This window comes from Vidua chalybeata, chromosome 5, assembly GCF_026979565.1.
Source record: "Vidua chalybeata isolate OUT-0048 chromosome 5, bVidCha1 merged haplotype, whole genome shotgun sequence".
Lineage (NCBI taxonomy): Eukaryota > Metazoa > Chordata > Aves > Passeriformes > Viduidae > Vidua > Vidua chalybeata.
The window spans coordinates 29,912,868-29,931,475 of record NC_071534.1 but is presented as its reverse complement, the minus strand read 5'-3'; the positions used below and the strand labels follow the sequence as shown (position 1 = coordinate 29,931,475).

At 42.0% G+C, this 18,608-nt stretch overlaps 1 protein-coding gene across 10 annotated transcripts in view; it reads right to left on the bottom strand.

The window, feature by feature from the left end:
- Positions 1-16,167, bottom strand: part of STK38L (serine/threonine kinase 38 like) — a 58,748-nt gene extending 42,581 nt beyond the window's left edge. For 3 of the 10 annotated variants that reach the window (XM_053942751.1, XM_053942760.1, XM_053942761.1), the window contains exons 1-2: positions 3,882-4,108; positions 1,502-1,564 (exon numbers count right to left, since the gene is read on the bottom strand). The gene's annotated coding sequence lies outside the window, so the exon portion shown is untranslated. The other 7 variants (XM_053942755.1, XM_053942758.1, XM_053942752.1 and 4 more) reach the window with 7 other exon arrangements.
- Positions 16,168-18,608: the final 2,441 nt, after the last annotated feature.

The following is an 18,608-nucleotide window of genomic DNA, read 5'->3' as shown; positions in this document are numbered from 1 at the left end:
TTCCCTTCCCTTTTTTTATCTGTAAGAAGTATTTAATGAGATATCAATGCCTTACAAGATTACCTGATTTCACAAGTAAAACAGTATTGACTATGATAACTGCCCATTTTAATGCTTCCCATACTGATCAAATTATTTATGACATGGAAATGGAGTTTTTCTTGATCATTTATTTCTTCCCCTACTTCCTGTTTTGTTTTATATTAAGAGGAAAATGTTCTATTGCTTCCCAATGCAAATACTGGAGCAGTGAGACTGCCCAAAATTATTCTGTAGTTTTAAACTATAGACTTGCAGGATTTTATATACCAGTCAAATTAAAAAGACTGCTCTGTTGCACTTGAAAACAAATTTCTGAGTCTTCAAGACAAGACTCTAACACCTTAAATACAGTTCACTATTTAAATTCATAGCACAAAATAAATAACTCTTCCCTGAGTTTCTACCCCACAACACTAAATTGGCTTACGCCAGTATAACAATTTTTTGCACAACAAAAGCTGTTATTTGGCTTGGAAAAATTCTGCACCAACCCATCTCAAAAATTAAGACTCTAGTTATTTATCAAACCCATATTTTCAAGCCACAGCAACGCAATTACCACTAGTGGCAGGTCTAAGTGCAGTTGTATGTTGAAAAGAGCAACAAGAGAAGATTAAATGATTTTGTGGACAATTGTATGTTTGATTTATGTCAACTGCCATTACCCTAAGACACAAAGCCTCTTTCTGGGAGACTAAAAGCAAACCATTTACCATATAATATCAGCTTAGCAGGCTTTGTGCTGATGAATACTGCATTCAGAGAAGCAATTCTTTTCATTGCAATTTCCACGTCTACCCTGCACCTCCTGGAATACAAATATCTAAGTTTATCAACTGGCTTCACATTTTAACTAATGCTCAGCTTAAACATGGTGGGAAGAACAACATTTTCATTGGAATAAACATGGACTGAGCAAACACTGAATCTGTAGGGAGGAGATAAGCTTTGAAAGCAAGACAAACCCACTGCCTAGGCAGATCCAGTGGACACAGACAGTGACTAAACTCCTTGTGGTCACTACAGGATTCAAGAGCCATCCCAAACTACAGCAGTAACCTAAATGATTAAAAAAACTCCTACCCACCATTCAAAGTCTGGGGACAAAAAGACAGATGAGCCAAGGGAGGCTACACAGAACTCCTGAGGAAGAACAGGTGAGCACATCTCAGGCACATACACTGAACTCTAGTGTGACATTCCATATTGTTCCAAACCAGGAGAGTCCTACCAGGGACTTCACTGCGGATCAGACCGCCCAAGGGCAGCTCACACAAGCAGGTCCACAACAGATCAGAAACCCAAAAGCTCTGTTCTCCTGGGAACATTCCCTCACCAAGACCATAGGCCTGGTCCAAGTCCACTGCAAGTTAATGATGGGGTGTGCATTTGCTGTTTGTTTATATAAGACAGACTAACTTTCTAAAAAAAAAAGGTAGAAAGAAATAAAGCACGATACCTGTCCTGTGTAAACATTTGCTTCTGAATTCTGCTTAGCTAGTGGCTTGGAATTTGTTTTCCCCTGAAATGTTTGAGAAATAAGTGTTTAGAATTTTTTAAAGCTCTGTTAAGCAAAAATATTTAAACTGAGCATACAGTACGCCATGTACGCCATGTACATTATGAAAAACAAATGAGTTCCCACAGCTATGCAAATTTGACTTTTCCTATCCAAGACATTTCTTAACAAAGCCAGGAAAACATGTCTACATATAGCACAGAAGGTAAAATTGCAGCAATTCTACTGGATACAGTAACAGATTCCTCACATGCAATCATGTGAGGATCAGAGGGTGCCCACTGATCATCACCTCTCAGGTCAGTAGCCTGTGGGCTCCTATTTCTTTTCATTCTTCAGAGTGAAATTAAAAGCTGATATTCTTTCATTCCTGAAGGATAAGGAATGAAAACAATTTTTCAGATTCCCGCATATATTCAGGCATCTTTTACGGAGCAGGCACAATTCTAGTGAGATTTATTAGCATCATAAACACTCAAAAACAAGATCCCTCTGCTTTAAGTGACTTTAAAAAACTGTAATCAAAATACTGAATCAGTACACCGGACAAACCCCAACAGCTACAGTCAACAAAAACCCCAATGCTCTCCAAAAAGAAGGTAAAAGCAAAACCAATACATCCCACCAAATACCTTAGAGGAAACTTCTCTTTAAAGAAACAAATAAACAAAAAAATTTTAACAACAAAAACCACAACAAACTCAAAAATGGAACGTCGGCATTGCTTTTGACTCAGACGCTACATCAAGGCTCACTTATTCGCAGTCTGGATCTTGCAAGAGGAAGCCAGGTACATCAGCGGAGGCACGCGTCTGAAGTCTGCTATTCTAACCCAAGGCGTTCCAGATCAAGTAAAACCAAACAACAACTGCGAGACCCCTGCAAGTTTCTAGCATTTAACTTTTACCTGAGTCAATGAGAACTGTCTAAAGACACCGAGCACGAGCTGGACAGCCAAACCACGGGGGCCCCAGTCCCAAACTCCTCCGGCTCGGCACAAGGTTTGGGATTTGCTCCTCCCGCGAGTGGAAACTTGTGAAGGTTGTTTGCTTTTCTAAGCGCATTACGGAGATAATTTCGTCCCTTTATTTATTTATTTCTAAAGAGGGCAGGACACCCTTAAGCCCAGAGCCACGTTCTGTAGCACGAGTAGAGCCCAGCCCTGACCCTGCCGTCGGGGTCTCTGCAGAGCCCCGGCCCTAATCTCCCCGCCGGGCTCAGCTCTGTTCCCAGCCGGCGGCAGGGGGACAAGTCACCCCGCGGGCTGCGGGACGAGCCACGGCTCACCCCGGGGGCAGGGACACGAGGCGCCCGAGGGGCAGGCGGGCGAAGCGCCCCACAGCCCAGAACCACCCGCGATCGTCCCCGCAGCCGAGGCTGAGGCTGCGCTCCCACAGCCTCCACGGCGATGGCTGCTCCTGCTGCCTCACGGTGCGGGGGGGAGGAAAGAGGGGAGGCAGGGGGAAGATTCCCAGTCTCCAGCGGCAGCGTGCCGGGGCTGCCTCCGCGGGCAGCGCCTGGGCAGAGGGTGCCCGGCTCCCCTCAGGATCCGGCTCTCCTCAGGATCCGGCTCGCCTCAGGACTCACCTCCCGCCCGGTCCGAGCGCGGCGCCACCCCCGCGCTAATGGCAGCGGGCGGGCCCGCGGCGGGGGCCGATGTTTACCCGCCGGCTCTCGCGAGAGCCACGCGCCGCCGCGCCCCGCGCCGCCATTGGCCGCGCCCGCCCCGCTCCGCCCCTTCCGCCCAGCCCCGCGTCCCGCGGCAGCGGCAGCGGCAGCGGCAGTGGCGTCCCGGGACGGGGCGGGCGGGGAGCGGAGCGCCGGGGCTGCTGCGGCTGCTGCCCTGCTCCTGCCGGGCCATCCCTGAGCGCACGGCACAGGATTGTGTGTGTCCAGACGGCTCTGGAATATCCCCAGCGAGGAAGACTCGCCATCCTCTCCGGACTCGGTCACTGCACAGGACAGAAGTTCTGCCTCCTGCCCAGGTGGAACCTCCTGGGATCAGTCCCTGCCAGTTCCTCCGGTGCCATTGCTGGGCCCCCAGAGCACAGCCTGGGCCCTGCTCGGAGCCCTCCCTGCAGACAGGGACACCCAGGGCTGAGGGCCCCTCTCAGCTGGGGCTCCTCTTGAGGCTGGACAGCCCCAGCTCCCTCAGCCTTTCCCTGCCAGAGATGCTCCAGGCCCTAGATCATCTCTGCATCCTCTGCTGGCCCCACTCCAGGAGCTCCCTGTCCCTCCTGTGCTGAGGAGCCCAGGACTGGACACAGCACTCCAGATGTGCCTCGCAGGGCTGGGGAGAGGGGCAGGATCACTCCCTGACCTGCAATCCATGCTCTTCCCAATGCATCCCACGATCCTGTCCCTCCAGCCCAGCTTAAACCTTGGCACTCAGCAAGCTCTGCCAGTTGAGACTCACTGAAGGGTCGTGGTTGTGACAGGTCTCACAGTCAGGAGTTAGACTGGCCTCAGCTATGCAGAAGGCAAATCTGTGAGCTCACACTGGAAGAATGACAAAGGACAATTATCTGCTCCCATCACGACATGGAGCATGTAGAAGTGAGGGAAAGTTTGTCTTGATGTCATCACTTGACTTGAGGGGAGTTGCTGATGAGGAGGACTTAAGTGACAGATTTGATTTATTTTACCTTGTTAGTCTTTATGTTGAGATAAGGATCTTAGGAGTTCTGTGCACTAAGGCAGATTTCTTGCCCAGAGACCTCACAATTTCAGGATCTACAGGCAGACTCAGAGAATGCACCATGGACCTCCCTAAGCAGTGTGAACCTACCTGCTGAGACCAGCTTTTGAAAGCATTAGATTTGGTAGGTTTGAAATAACAGAAGCCTAAAATATGCACGTTTTAACTTGAATGAGGTACAGGAGTGCTTCCTGAAGAGACTGACTGTCCTTTGGGACATCTGAACCCCGGTCCCATGTTTGAAACCTGAGCTAATGAAGTTGTGCACTCACGTTCACCATGTTGGAAGCATGGGCACACAACCCAGAAACAGAATTGGCAAGAGGGGAAAAGACACTCTACAATAAATAAATTCAAAATGAACTGGTTATCAATCTAGAAAAGTGGTATTTCACTAAAGTTCTCTTCCCATAGCAGAAGAGGATGCTTAAAAATCTGTGTCAGTAACAGTGGTCAGTGGGAGTGACAGACATCCCTACCCCCTAGCAGGAATGGGGACTGGTTTTGACTGAGGATTTTGGGTGTTTGTGAGTTGTAAGCTTTGATTTCAGTACCTTACTCCTGTCTGCTCCCCAAAGCTGCCACAGGGAAGTCGGAAGAGGCAAGGTCAGTCTGGGAGAGATGAGGAGGCCCAGCTGTGACAATGAAAATGGAATGAATATTCACAATGTGACATTCCAGTTCCTGCCTTGCTGCTGAAGCTCCTCTGGTGGGTCCTGCCAGCACAGCAGATGGCAAGCAGTGAAAGTCTGTGGTACCAGTGGAAAATTATTGAGTTTTGTTGGTCCTGTGCATGTATGTGGATGTTTGAGGGGGGAAGTGGGGCAAACTTCCATTATTTAATTATTTTCAAGAGAGAAAGGGAAACAAATGGCTCCCTAAAACTAAAAAAGTTACTGGTATATAAGGAACCAGTCTCTTGTTATAGAGGAATGAGGCATGTCTGTTTGCATTTTGAGTTTTCTGTATGATTCCATATAACTTTCCTCATAAGTCAGGATTGTGAATTTTTTCTAAATAGTGCAATTAAAAAGAGAAACAGTATATTAATAAAAGCACTGGCTGTTGCTTAACAGACCTATGGAAAAACTAAGTATTTCATGTTTCTATTTTTATGTGGCCATACATAAAAATAGAATTTATGTTATTTATGTTAAAATAGTATTTATGTTAGCGGGCATTCCATCGCAAAACACACAGAGTTTATTTTAATTTTCTAATTTTAAATATATGTTTTTAACAGAGCTGTACACATAGAAGGTTATCTCACTGCTATAAAAGTCTGATTAATGGGTTCACCACTGTTGCAGTTGAAATTAGTGGACTTGTGCCTCGTGAATATTTGAGCTTGTCCATAGTTTTTGAAGGTCTGTACACCTAAAGAAACTTATAACCAAATGCTCATCCTGAAATGAACCGTGGCAGAGCCAAACCAAGGAGATGAATTTGTTTGTTATTGAAGGAGAGCTGACAGAAATACCTAAGGTTTTAACCCAAACTGGGACACAGTGTAACCATTACCAACAACCCAATAAACATTTATTTCTGTGTATTTCCAGACTTAGCCCATAATATAGAAATATAAGCACCTATTCACCCTGTAGAAGGGCAGCAGCTCTTTAAGCTGCCAGGCATAGGAGTTAGACAAACATTTGGAAACAGAATCTTTCCTCTCAGCTTGCAAACTTCTGCAGGCTGTGTGCTGTGCCACTCCTGCAGGCTGTGACAACCAGCCAGGGTCCAGCGGCCCCGGCTGCAGCAGCAGCGGGATCCACCCCGGGGTGCAGCAATTAAAGGCAATTGGGCAAAAGCCCAAATACCTCTTGTCAAATTCCACCGAACATCTGAAGCCTTCAGAAAACTCAGGGGAACGTCTGTGGCAAAGCAAAACAATGTTGTCCTCGTTATTGTAGTTCAAAGGAGGGAGAGCTTGTCAGAGAAAGGACATTTATGTGAGGGTTTGACATTTCTTTCTTTGCAGTCAATTGGTGTAACAAATCCAAATTGCTGTATCAGGGTCATGATGGAGATGTCTCCTGGATAGATTCAGAGGGGGTTTTAACCATGAAAGCTCCCTCTCAGCATCAGAAATAACCTAGAAATGTTTAATTCACAAGTAGTTTGCATCTAACTACTTCATCAACATTCAGGAATCAATTCTGACTTTCCTTTCTTTCTTTCTTACTGTTTTCCTAATATAGACTAGGTGTATTTCTTAAGAATAAGCCAGAAAAATTCCAGAACACTTGAGATTGGTCAGAAAATGCAGAGCTAGGTAAGCATAGTGCAAGCCATTCAGAGACATTCCCACAAATTTTCTACTAGTTTATTATGACATTTTTAGCTGCTGTTGATACTACTTGTAATCCAAATTTTACTTGTAGCTCCTTGGTCTGTCTGAATAACAGAAGGGTATGTGTTTTTTTTTATTCAACAGGTAGAAGGCCAGGAAATAAAACAAATGCTTTAACACTTTAGCATTGTGCTGCTACACAATTCTGGTAAGATTTCACACCTGCTGAGTGCACTGTAGATCTTTAGTTGCCTGATTCCAGTGGGGCACAATAGTGAATCAAATGTTCAGAAAATGCTGCAGCATAGACAAAAATGTAACTTCTTAATAGGTGGAATGCAAATTTAAAAGGAGGCACATATGGTCAGACTTCATATACAGTGTCTCACAGTTTCATTCAACAGTTAAGATCTTGAGTCTGCAACCTCTTGAAAAATGAGACAGCTCAGAAATTCATTTGGTTTACTTTTGTGACACCTTTCATAGAGGTAACATTTGTTCACCCAGTTGTTTCCTGCTATGCTCCATCTTTAGGAAATCATCATCAATATTTAAAAATACCTAATGACATCAGAATGTCTGCACTGGTTCAGAGCTGGGCTCTGTCTCAGTCACATTTCTGCCTTTCTAGTGATCATGGCCTGACATCTAGGGAAAAGGAAGAATGGAAAAAAATTCACAAAGGATTCCTTTAAAACCCTCTCACCCTTCACCTATCCCAAGACAGATGTTGTCTGTCTAAATAATAACTTGAAGGCTTTTGCTCTTCCAAATGTTTGTGCAGTCTACTCTTAAAATCCTGGAAACATCTTGTATTCTCAGCATATGGGACAGCCTGTTGAGTGAAATTCATCTCCTTTGGCTTGTCCTGAACCTGGTTCTGAGAGCATCTTGGTGTGGATCCTGAATTTGTTACCAGCACAGATGATGAACTGTCAATTCATGTCAATCCTGGCAGTGCTGCTCTTTTTTTTTTTTTTTTTTAAATATGCTGTTCCTTCTCAGTTTGCTTTATTCCTAGCCTGGAAGCCATTCCATGCTCTCATCAGTCGTGTTGCAATGTTGCAATTTCTATTACATTTTTGGAAGGAAAGGAACCAGAATTTCACCACTCAAAGTATGAACTAAACATGAATTTAACCAGGGGTACATAATTTTTACTTCATCTCTTAATCCAGAGGCAGAGCACATCATTTGCAATGTCTCTTGAAAATAGGAAAAAGTTAAATGATGTCAACAAATAAGTAATATTAGTTCAGTTCTAAAAATGAGGTGCCTTTTGAGGGTATTTGAAACAGTACAGCTCTGTTCCATACAGGCAAACACAGTCTGTTCTATATCCACACCCTTTCTGAGAAAGTTCTAGTTTATACTTTCCTGAAAGCCCAGATAACATTCTTTATATTAATAGCATCTATGTCAGAGGGAAACTGTTTATATTTCCATGTGTATAGTTTAAGGAACAAAGCAACTCATTCAGCTCTGCAAAATCAAGGAAATTGGTATAGTCACCTTACAGACTGTCAACTCATATCCTGAACATCTTAGCAACTCCCAGCAACCCTTCCAAAACCAGAATTTCACCAATTTTCAATACCTTTGAAATTACTTCTTTCCTATATAAGTAGTATTATTTTTTTAGCATGAATTTCTGTCTTGGCTGTGACTTTTGCAGGCAATTTAGTACCCACAGCATAGTTCTTCCTGGCACAGAGATACCAGATTCCTCAGGCAGGAGTTAAGGATGTGACAAATTTGATTTGTTTTGTAAGCAATTAAAATATTTATAGCTGAGTTTGCTTAAACAATGTCATCTCTTAAAATATTATTCCTGGATTCTCCTTGGAGAAAATCCTTGGTGGACTTGCAAGAAACATATTCAGTACATTATCTTTTTCCATAAACAAAGAAACATGGAAAGTCTGGAACAAAACAGTTAACGAATACACTAACTAATAATAACAATTTTTAATTAAGGAAGATCAGTATTATTTATCAGCACAGTCAGCATTGTCCTTTCTTCAAAATTCCAGAGAAAAATGAAGGTGACAATTTTCCCAGTCAATCCCAGGGATACAAAATAATACACTAAACAAAAATACTTGTGTTTTCCAGACACCTTATTCTTAGTCAATATATTTGATCTGTTCTTACACTGGTTCAGCAGTGATCCTATGCTTTTTTCTTCTTAGCAAAGATTCTCTGCAGATTCTCTGCTAAATCCATTGTTTTTTTCTTATCCCAAGACATGGAAGATCACTGTGTGTTGCAAGCTTAACCACAGTCTGTCTTCTTACTCAACGTTTGCTTCCTATATGGTGATCAAGTGCAGCTTTTCTGTCTGACATAAAGCTCTCAAAATAAATTAGGGAAAAAAGAAACTGGAACAAGATGTAAACAAAATGATGCAACTTGCTGTTACATTCTGTTCCCTGTTTTCTAACCCTAATGCATCTATTTTAGGGCCTGATACTGAAGTCCCAGTGAAAACAGCTTCTGGAAGAGCCTAGGGGGAGGATGTTCTTGCTTGGAGGTGCTGGCTGGCATCACAGCACGGTGTAGCTGACACAGGAGCACCAAGGACAGCCAAACAGGCACAGGAGGCACAGAGACTGACCAACCTGACTGTAACTGGAGCTGCCACGTCTTGTGATGTGACTCAGAACACCACACTTCAGTCACAGGGCACAGGCTGGCTCTGGTGCCACAGAATGGGGCTGAAGTGACAAGCTCTCCCTCTTGGTACTGATGTTCAGTATTGATATTCTCCTCTCATGGATTGATGTTCAGTTGCAGGAGAGTCAAAACCTGTGGTTCCAGAGCCTGTAGCTCAATGTATGGAGCCAGTGTGGGAGGTAAGAAGATGGATTACAAGGAAATGGGATAACTCTCAGTGGGGCTGTGAAGAAGCACTTCTGGAACCATGAAAGGTTTGTGCAGAAAGGACTGCTGTAAGCTTAGACCATAAGTTCTGTGGTCATGCTTAGGCACTCCATTGCTAACATGAATGACCCAGCTGTACCTCAGAGGAGCTGCATGGAAGGGATGAGAGTTTGGTGAGGGAAGAGATCAGAGCAATGGTCAGAGATAACCTGAGAAAACCACAAGTCCAAGGATCAAAGAGTCTTGAGAGCAGGGCTGCTGTTTCCATGGTGGAAGAAGCAAGGGATCACTGGAAAGAACTTGGAAGGTCTTTCTAACCCAAAGTTAAGCTAATCCAAGGTTAGGGAAACACTGCAAATCCTTAAGGGTTCAAGAATCTTAAATCAGCTCTCCTCTCCTAAACTTTCACAAAATTCACAGAACCATGAGTCTGGAAAAAAAAAAAAACGAGATGATGGTGATGAAATCCCAGGGTTTAGACAAATGCTTTAGTTATTTAATCTTTTCTGCCCTGTTCCCCCACTACTCTCAATTTCAACTGAATAATTGAAGGCCTGAAAAACTCCATCCTGAGTACTCACACAGATATGCAACCCCTGCTCTGATGCGTTCTTGATTTACACTTCCAGTCCTTTCTGTCTTCCAGCTCCGTTGCCTAGAGCCTTCCTGTTCCCTAAGTCCGCTTAGCAATACCTGACTGCTCCTACAACATTTCACCAACTACTGACAGCCTGGCAGAGGTTCTCCTCTGTTTCCAGGGTGTGTGAAGCATGTTCTTGTTGTGCCTTTCATCACTGGTTCTTCTTACTGAAGAGGATAGGGAGTGTTCTCCATGTTGTTTGCTGTTTGTTAACAGCAGAAGTCTGTTCCAGATTTTTAATGCTAATCTGATCTTCAGTGACAAAGATGCAGAAAGGTCATTTCTCCAATCTAGTCAGCTACACAAAGAGAGAGAGAGAAAACTCTCCACAGAATTAGAGCTATCAGCCCCTGATGTCTGGGTGTTTCTCACACATCAATGAAATGCAGGAAAAATATTCTGGGTTAAAAAAATGATAGTTGTCAGTTTGGCAAAGATCAGTTCTGAAATGAGCTGGCTCTGCAAATTGGCTTAGCTACCTTTAGCACCTAATGTGAAGCAGGAGTTTCTAGGCAAAACATTTCAAAATCAAAGTATAATTCTCATTTTAACTGGGGGTTTAAGAGCCAGTTTTTCTATGTCTCACACAATCACTATGAATATACAGAAAATTAACCCATTTTTTAGGAGAAGATTAATTGTTTTGCTGGTGAAGTCTTAATAAGCTATCAAGAATCAGTTCTCAGTTGATCAAAATATTATTGGATGGATCCCTGTCCATTTATCTGCCCTAGTTACAAACACATCCACACACAGTCTGTAATTGAATCTGGCACATGAAGATGTGAGTGTACTGGCCTAACCCAGCAAAATCTCTGGCATTCTGGAGCTTTAATGTCAATAAAGAACACGTACCCTCTCCCATTCTCCTCAAAAGTGACCCTCTGAAGGTTTCCAGATGAAGCACTTAATGCTTTGACAGCTTCCCAACAGCTTTGGCATTCCAGCAAGAGTTCTCAAAGGTTCCTAAGGAGATGGACTGGTTAACCACTGCATCTGTAGGTCAAGCCCATGTGAAATTGAGACAATCACCCTGTGAAGAACAACCTGCTAAATGGGATGACATTTTGGGGGCTCACCTGTGTTGCAGGCAGTTTTTGCAGTGATACCAACATCTGCCCAATTTAGCCTAGAGATTTGTTCAGACAGTGTTTTATGCCATTTTTCACAGTTAAAAAAAAAAAAAAGTAAAACATGCTGTAATTTCCTTTTTGCTGCTTTTCTTTGTGAAACTTACTTTTGTTGCCATCCTTTTCCACTAGCAAGGTAATTGCAAGCATAAATTCTGTAAGTAGCCTTTTCACTTTTAATATACCACAACTGCACCCTGGAATATAATGGTATAAGCACAGTTTCCATCTGCAGAAGAAAAGAAAGTGATTTCAAGCTAACAAAATAGCTACAAACTTAATGCAGCTTCACACTTGTTTAGACTACTAATGAGGGAGAGCAGGGAAAGGAAAACAATTCTGTTCCATTCCACTAATCTTGTGGGCTTGGATCTTTAAATGAAAATAATCCAATTAATTGTCACAGCATGAAGAAAATAGTTGGGTCTGATAAAAACGAGGCAGAACCCTAAAGAAAAAAAAATGTATGTTTAAGGTCTTAATTTAAGCAAACAAAAGATCTGGTTCCCATGGACTGACTCCAGAACCTTGTGTGCATTGTCCCTGAATAGGTCCAACGTCACAGAGAGGTAGAGCAGTCAGCTCAGGCACATTACACAGGATGAGTAGTACCAGTTGTGTAATGCTGGATCTCTCACTGTCCTGTTGGATGGAATTCTTGTGAAGGCCTCAGGAACACAGAGCTCTGTGCACCAGTGGAAGCAGAGTAATTAAGCCTGCAGTGCTCAAGCCTGCTGTGGAGAAAGGCCATGGGGGGCCCAGGGAAGGAAAGATTTTTAAAACTGCATCAAACATCAAATTCCCAGAACTCTGTTCTTACCCTGCCAGTTCCCAGTCAAGGATCTGCCACGTTTTTCAGGAATTACTGTGATTCAGAAGCACAGGCAATGAGCTGCCAGCAGGGTGTCAGTGGAGCTGGAGCTGCCAGAGCTGTTTCTCAGTCTCTCCAAAGGAACAGAATGTTAATCAATGTACTCATTTTTCTCCTTCCACTGTAATTAGCCATGCATGACCACAGCTTGACCACCTGAGTTAACTCAAAACTGTGGAAAAAAATCAGTGTGCTCAAAAGGATTACTGACCAAAGAGAAGCAGTCAAATATCTGGCCTGGTTTGGTGAGGGTCAAAGCAAACAGTCAGATGATAGGGAGTGCAGACAAAAAGGTGTAAGCATGGACAAAAACTGTCTTAGGTTTCTATGGTTTAACTAGTCTGCTGTCTCCCTGGGACAGCAGCATTCCTTAGTAAAAAACATATCTCCAAGGCAATTTCCTAAGAGATTGCATATATTAGAGTTCTTCCACTAGGTGGAAATTTTTCATCAGCTGAACAAACTAGGAAGCCCTGCTCTTTAATGAGACTCCTGTCCTCCTTCCAGAGTAGCTGTGGCTGCCCCATCCCTGAAAGTGTCCAAGGCCAGGCTGGAGCATCCTGGGATAGTGGAAGGTGTGCCTGCCCATGGCAGGGGGTTGGAATGAAATGGTTTTTAAGGTCCCTTCCAACCCAAATCATTCTGTGATTCTTTTCCATACAGAGGTCAGGGACTGACCCACAGAGCAACTGTAAAATCACAACTGAAACCTTTATTTCTGCATCCTAAGTACTGGCTACTAAGAAAACATAATGGCAGTGAATATGGAGAGGAAAAATGTGTTGAAAGCAAACAGCAACCAAATTCTTCAGAGAAGCTGGAGAAATTTCTCATCAGAAGAGAATATTTCAGAAGTAAACAACTGGTCAAATAGTTGAAGAGGGGAAAGAATATCTTAACTCACTTTTATTTGTTGCAATAAATAAGATCTGGAAGTGTACACCAAGAAGATAACATGGCAGAAATACTACCACATCATGTTTACCTCCTAGCATAAATGGAATTACTCTCTAAATTCCCTTCTAGATCTGTCTGTGCCTGTGAACGTGGAGAACAGCAACACTGGCTGGCAGGGACTCTGCAAATCATTATGTCCAAACACCCACTTGAACTGGGGCTGCCACCAACTCATGGGTTGTCTTGTCTAGTAAGGTTCTGAAAACCTCCAAGGCCATCTACTGCAGTGTTTTTCCATCCTCCCATCAAAAACATATCCTAATGTCCAATCTGGACTACCCAGAACACTTTGTGCCTTCCACGTCTTCATATACCATCTTACAGTGCTGAGAATTTGGCTCTTCTTTGTCTTGACATTTTTGTAGCTCCTCTCCAAGCAGTTTCATTTTCTTTTTAGTTCATCCTTTTAAAATGATTATGCTACTTTGCAGGATGCCAAAAGTGCTATGTGATCTTCTTTGTAACTGGCAGTGGGGAATGGGTCTCTGCACAAGGAGTGTTTGCTTATCCTGTGGCTGTTTGCAGGAGGAGCACACCCAGTGAGGTTCAAGGACATCAGTCAGAGAGAGGAGAGTAGAATAAGGAGATCCAGAGAAATTTGTTTTTCTTTAGGATGAAATGCCTTCTTTTCATTTTGAGGCATTTGTATTCTATATTAGAAACCTATTAATCAACTGGTAAACATTTAAATCTCATAGCTGGGACTATGAGTTGCTTTTGCAGCTGATAATCTTCAACCAGCAGTGGCCAGCAAGAAGTGTTACTTCTTTACTATTTCCTGAAAGGTGCATTGGCTGTAATTTCTAATAGCCTTGAGCATATCTGAAAACTCATTTTTCTACACATATGCCTATGGATATTGTAAGAATCACACTGCTCTCAGCTTCTGGGATCACCTGGAATCTTTCTGGAGAGCTCTAGGACTGGTGCAATGTATTCCTGTTAAACCATATGGCTGAGAGATTTTTTTTTCCCCTAAAAGTTGTACTGGAGCCTGAGTTTGGAGCTCTTGACGGCACACTGAATGTTGCATAGATTTAGTCAGGCCTTTTATTGCCTTTCATTGTCCATTAGAGGTTTTCTGGCAATGGCATGCTGGCACTGAACTGCTGTCAGTGTGTTTCTTTGGCTGCCCCTGAGGGTGGTTTTGGTCTCATCTAAACTCATCTGATTTTGCTTTTTTAGATTATTTTTTGTTAGACAACATCAGTTGCTGCCAAAACAGGCATACTTTATGAAAGGCATATATACGAAACATGCTTTGCAGTAAGCAGGTATTTAGGTGAAACATTTTGTGAAAGTGGACTTCACTGAACACTTCTGTACCCTGAGGTTTGGGATGCTTTGGGCAAAATCCAAAGCTGTGACTCTCCACACTAAGTTAAGGTGTAGTAATAGAAGTTTTATCACAAGAGATGCTGATCAGAGTGTTCTGCTTGCTCTTCCCCTCTCTGGAAGGGCCTATTTTATTAAAATCATGTTAAAGTAATTCCTTACAGTCCTCTACAAAATATTGGTGAAACTGAACACTGCAATCACCTCTACTTTCCCCTCATTCAAGAAATAATCTATTCCAAGCAGGGTTTTTTTATGCTTCTGCTGTTCTGGTTTCTTGGTCTGGTAAGCCACACCATTAATTTTAGCTAAGTGATCACTACATTTGTGCTTTTTGGAGTTTGCTCTTTTATATCCATTCTTCATTTGATTTCAAGTTCACATGCTGTATTTTGCATGTAATTCATAATCTACCAACTACATGAACAGAGCTAATCCTGTCAAAGAACAAACTATCACTACATTATAAATAATTGTCTGCAGCCTGGTCCAGGATTTCTTTACTATTCTTGATTAGGTAAAAAGATGAAAAGTTACTTGTTTTTCCAGTAAAAATCACATTTCAGTAGATGGACTTTTGAAAAGATCATGATGTAGCACGACTAAACCCAAGAAGGCAGAGCTTATGCCATTGTGTTATTACCCTGTCCCATTGTGCCATTCCCCTGTCCAAGAACTATTTTGATTGAGTAGAATTGCAAAAAAAAAAAGTCACTTAAGAACTCTTGGAAAATAGAACATTCACCAAGGAATAATTCATAAGTAACCTACTGATAAAGCTGCTTCATGCTTCAAGTGTTTCCACATCTGGTCCAGCAATTTTGACTTATCTAATGGTAAAACTTCCTGGTTTTGTTTTAAATTGCTGCAATTTCTTCCCCTTATGTCTAAAGCACCAGGCAATGCCTTCTGTAAGCCAGAGCAAGTGGCCAAATGTCCCAGTTCTTTGTGGAGCAGTGGCAAGTCATTTTTAGTACAGTAACTCTGGAGTTGCTACATCTTCTCCAGGCACAGACTTACTTCGTGGAGCAGATAGATACAAGCACTGATAAAACAGGACAAATAACTGGAGATCTGCAAGATTAACGTGTTATTTGTAAAACTACATCAGCTGTAAGCAGGAGAGGTTCCCAGAGATTGGATGGCTGCAATGGCATGAAGCAGGTGACATATTTCTGCTGCTCTTGCCTGTAATGCTACTCTGAGGTGTGTATTAACATCAGTGAGACAATCAGGAATAAAAACAACAAATGCATCTCAATTAAAAATTTCAGCCAAGACTACACCCCTTTGCTTGTGAAAATTTCATCACACGCTTCTTCAAGTGACACCTCTGAACAAGTTTGGGATCTGCCAGGAAAGGGAGTCCTTTGAGAGATAGCTCCCAAATGTGAGCGACCAAAAAAAGTTGAAGCAATATTTAAATCAGGCACTGAAACTCTCAACCCAGTTTCTTAATCTCTCTTAAAAACACTCTCTCCAGCAAGACTCCTGATTAGTGCCAAAATAAGGTATTTTCAGGTAAAGTGTTCAGTGAAGCAGGCACCATCCACATCATTGTCAATGACAGAACATGGCAGCACTTACCCAGTTCCAGTTCCCAGCTGAATTTCAGTCCTACACAGTTGAACTCAAGGAGTGCTGCTCTTCTTATCCATTGTCACCTCTACCTTCTTATTCCTGCAGCAAGGTTGGCCCCTTCTGGCATCACCTGTGGGACGAAACCTCCCTGACTTCTGTGCATGTGTGAAGTTTTGGCTTTAGTGACAGAGCTGAGGGCAGCAACCACATTGCTCACGCCTTGCCTCCTTCTCTCTCATTAATGGATTTTATCACCACAGTATCTCTTCTTCCAGTTGTTCTTCAGAGTGGAAAGGACCCTGTTAATTTCACCTGTCTTGTCTTATGTGCATTCTAATGATGAGATTTTAATTAAAAATACAGAGAAGGGCTTTGTTGTAAGGAAAGTTGACTACTAGAATGACATGGGGAAATAAGAGCAAGCCAAATTGCAGGTCTTGTTGAGTTAAGGTGCTTGAAATAAAGGGAATTAGAAATGCAATAAGTTGGTGACTTTTATGTAATATCTATCTTGCCAACAGAAGGTGATTTATCTTGTACTCAATGCCAATCCTATAAACACACAACAAAAGGAACTTTTTAAACTTTACATGAGTGTGGGAAGAAACATGACCAGCATTAAGGAAATTAGCAGGAAATTTCTCAGGAGCTGTGCTAAGGGACAGCTTTTTAAAAAGCCTGTATGTGCATGTGTGCATATTCATGTGTATTTGAAGGAATCAGTTTTACAAAAAAAAAAGTATCTATCAAAATCCCAGTGCTGGTGAGATTAAGTTTGATTCACGCTTCTTAAGAAGGGTGGAGTGTATGGATTCAGACCTGGCCCTTTGGTTTATGTATTTCTCCGTTTGGTTTTACTGTATGAGTCACAAAGTACCTAAAAATTCACAGATGGAAAAGGCTGAGGAATAGCACATCTTTTTTTTATGATCAACTGGACCAATTTACCATCCCAGACAGGAAGGACAATAAAATTAAATTAAAAATCTAACCTTTGACTGAAACTACTTAATGTATTTCCCTCATTCAGTTAGGAAATATGAACTGTTCGAGGAACCACCAAGCAACATTAAGTCATTTGTAGAAAGCTCAGATTATTACATCATCTGTCTGAATAGAGATTTATTGCTGCTAAAATTGTGTGATGCAGAAACACAGCATCAATAAACATCATTTACCTTGTCCATAGTTTTAATAGGAGAGGGAACAGGCTGGAAATTTGGAAATTTTTCTGGATGCAGTGATACTCCAAAATAAGATCTAAGACTGGAGGACTGGAGTATTATTGCCATTAGGAGTAACAATATTTACTTGTATCCCAAAGAGAAGGTCAGGATTAGATCTGCATTACAGACACAAAAAAAAAAAAAAAAAAAAAAAAAAAAAAAAAAAAAGAGAAGACTTGAAAATTCTGCTTTGTGTCATTCCTTGTGGATATTGCCACCTCTCTGGCTGCCAGAATTGCTCATGAGGGTACAGGTGAGTGTTCCTCACTCACACCAGTGGAAGTGACTGATAACCTCCAGCTTGTGCCAAAAAGCACCAGACTGGGAGGATTATTTATGTCCAAATATTTGTATTTGTGAAGCCTTTGCAACTGGAAATACAATATGAATTCTGAATACTACTGGTTAAGTGTGTTGAGCTCTTTGCACAGTTGAGGAACTGCAGTTTACAATGCGGCCTGTCTTTATGGGGAGAGATTTTAAATGTTATTGTGTTTAAGGTAGTTACTGTGTAATTCTGCAAAACAACAGGACTGTAATTTTAAGGTTGGTAGGATGGGAGTTTGTACGACCGAGGCATTACTAACTCATCTGTTGTAGTGTACGACACTCATCTATGGTCTCATATGTACTTTCCATTTCTTGCTTTTATACTATCCCTTGACATTTTGTCATCTTTTTGAGTATTGCCTTACTGATTGGGGATTTTGCTCCAGAAATTTATTCCTTTATCTATCTTTAAAGAAGACTGGATAGGCAATAGGGTTTTTTTCCCTATGTGATACTTCTGCTTTTCATTATACTCATTAAAAAGTACACTCTGCATTTAATTTTCCTTAAATTGTATTCCTAGAACTCTTAATTCTGCACTCCTTTCAATATAGTTTACATTTCTGATATTTTTAATCATCTGAGTGTTTAGCAACCACAGTCAAATACCCCTCAGTTTCATCCCAAGAAGACTTAAAACCCCTTCAAAAAGAAGTAGAATTTGTTCCAAAAGAAATCTCCAGTAAGGAACTGAAAACAAGCCTTGCTATTTCTAATGTCAAGCTATTTCACATCTGCTTTTACATCAGAAGAGAAACAAAAGTGAAAACACTCAACATCTTTCCTGTTTGCAGGTTGTCTTTAGAAAGGAGCTCAAGGCTGGAATGGGTAGAGTGGCCCTGTATTTATTGATCTCACCTCAGTTGTCACCTGTCAGCTATAAAAGCTCTTAATGTATCACAGGGAAATGCTTCAAATGCAACATGGGGATTTTACAGCAAGAAAATTGCTTTAACTGAACCTCAGGAATTGCATCATTAAGCAGCAGTCTCAATGCAGAGGTCACAGTAATAAACTGATAATGCCTTATATGTTTTACTGCACCAGAGCTGAGGGGTGGAAGCTGCATGACTAAGGATTTATAAAACCAATCTCGTGGTGAC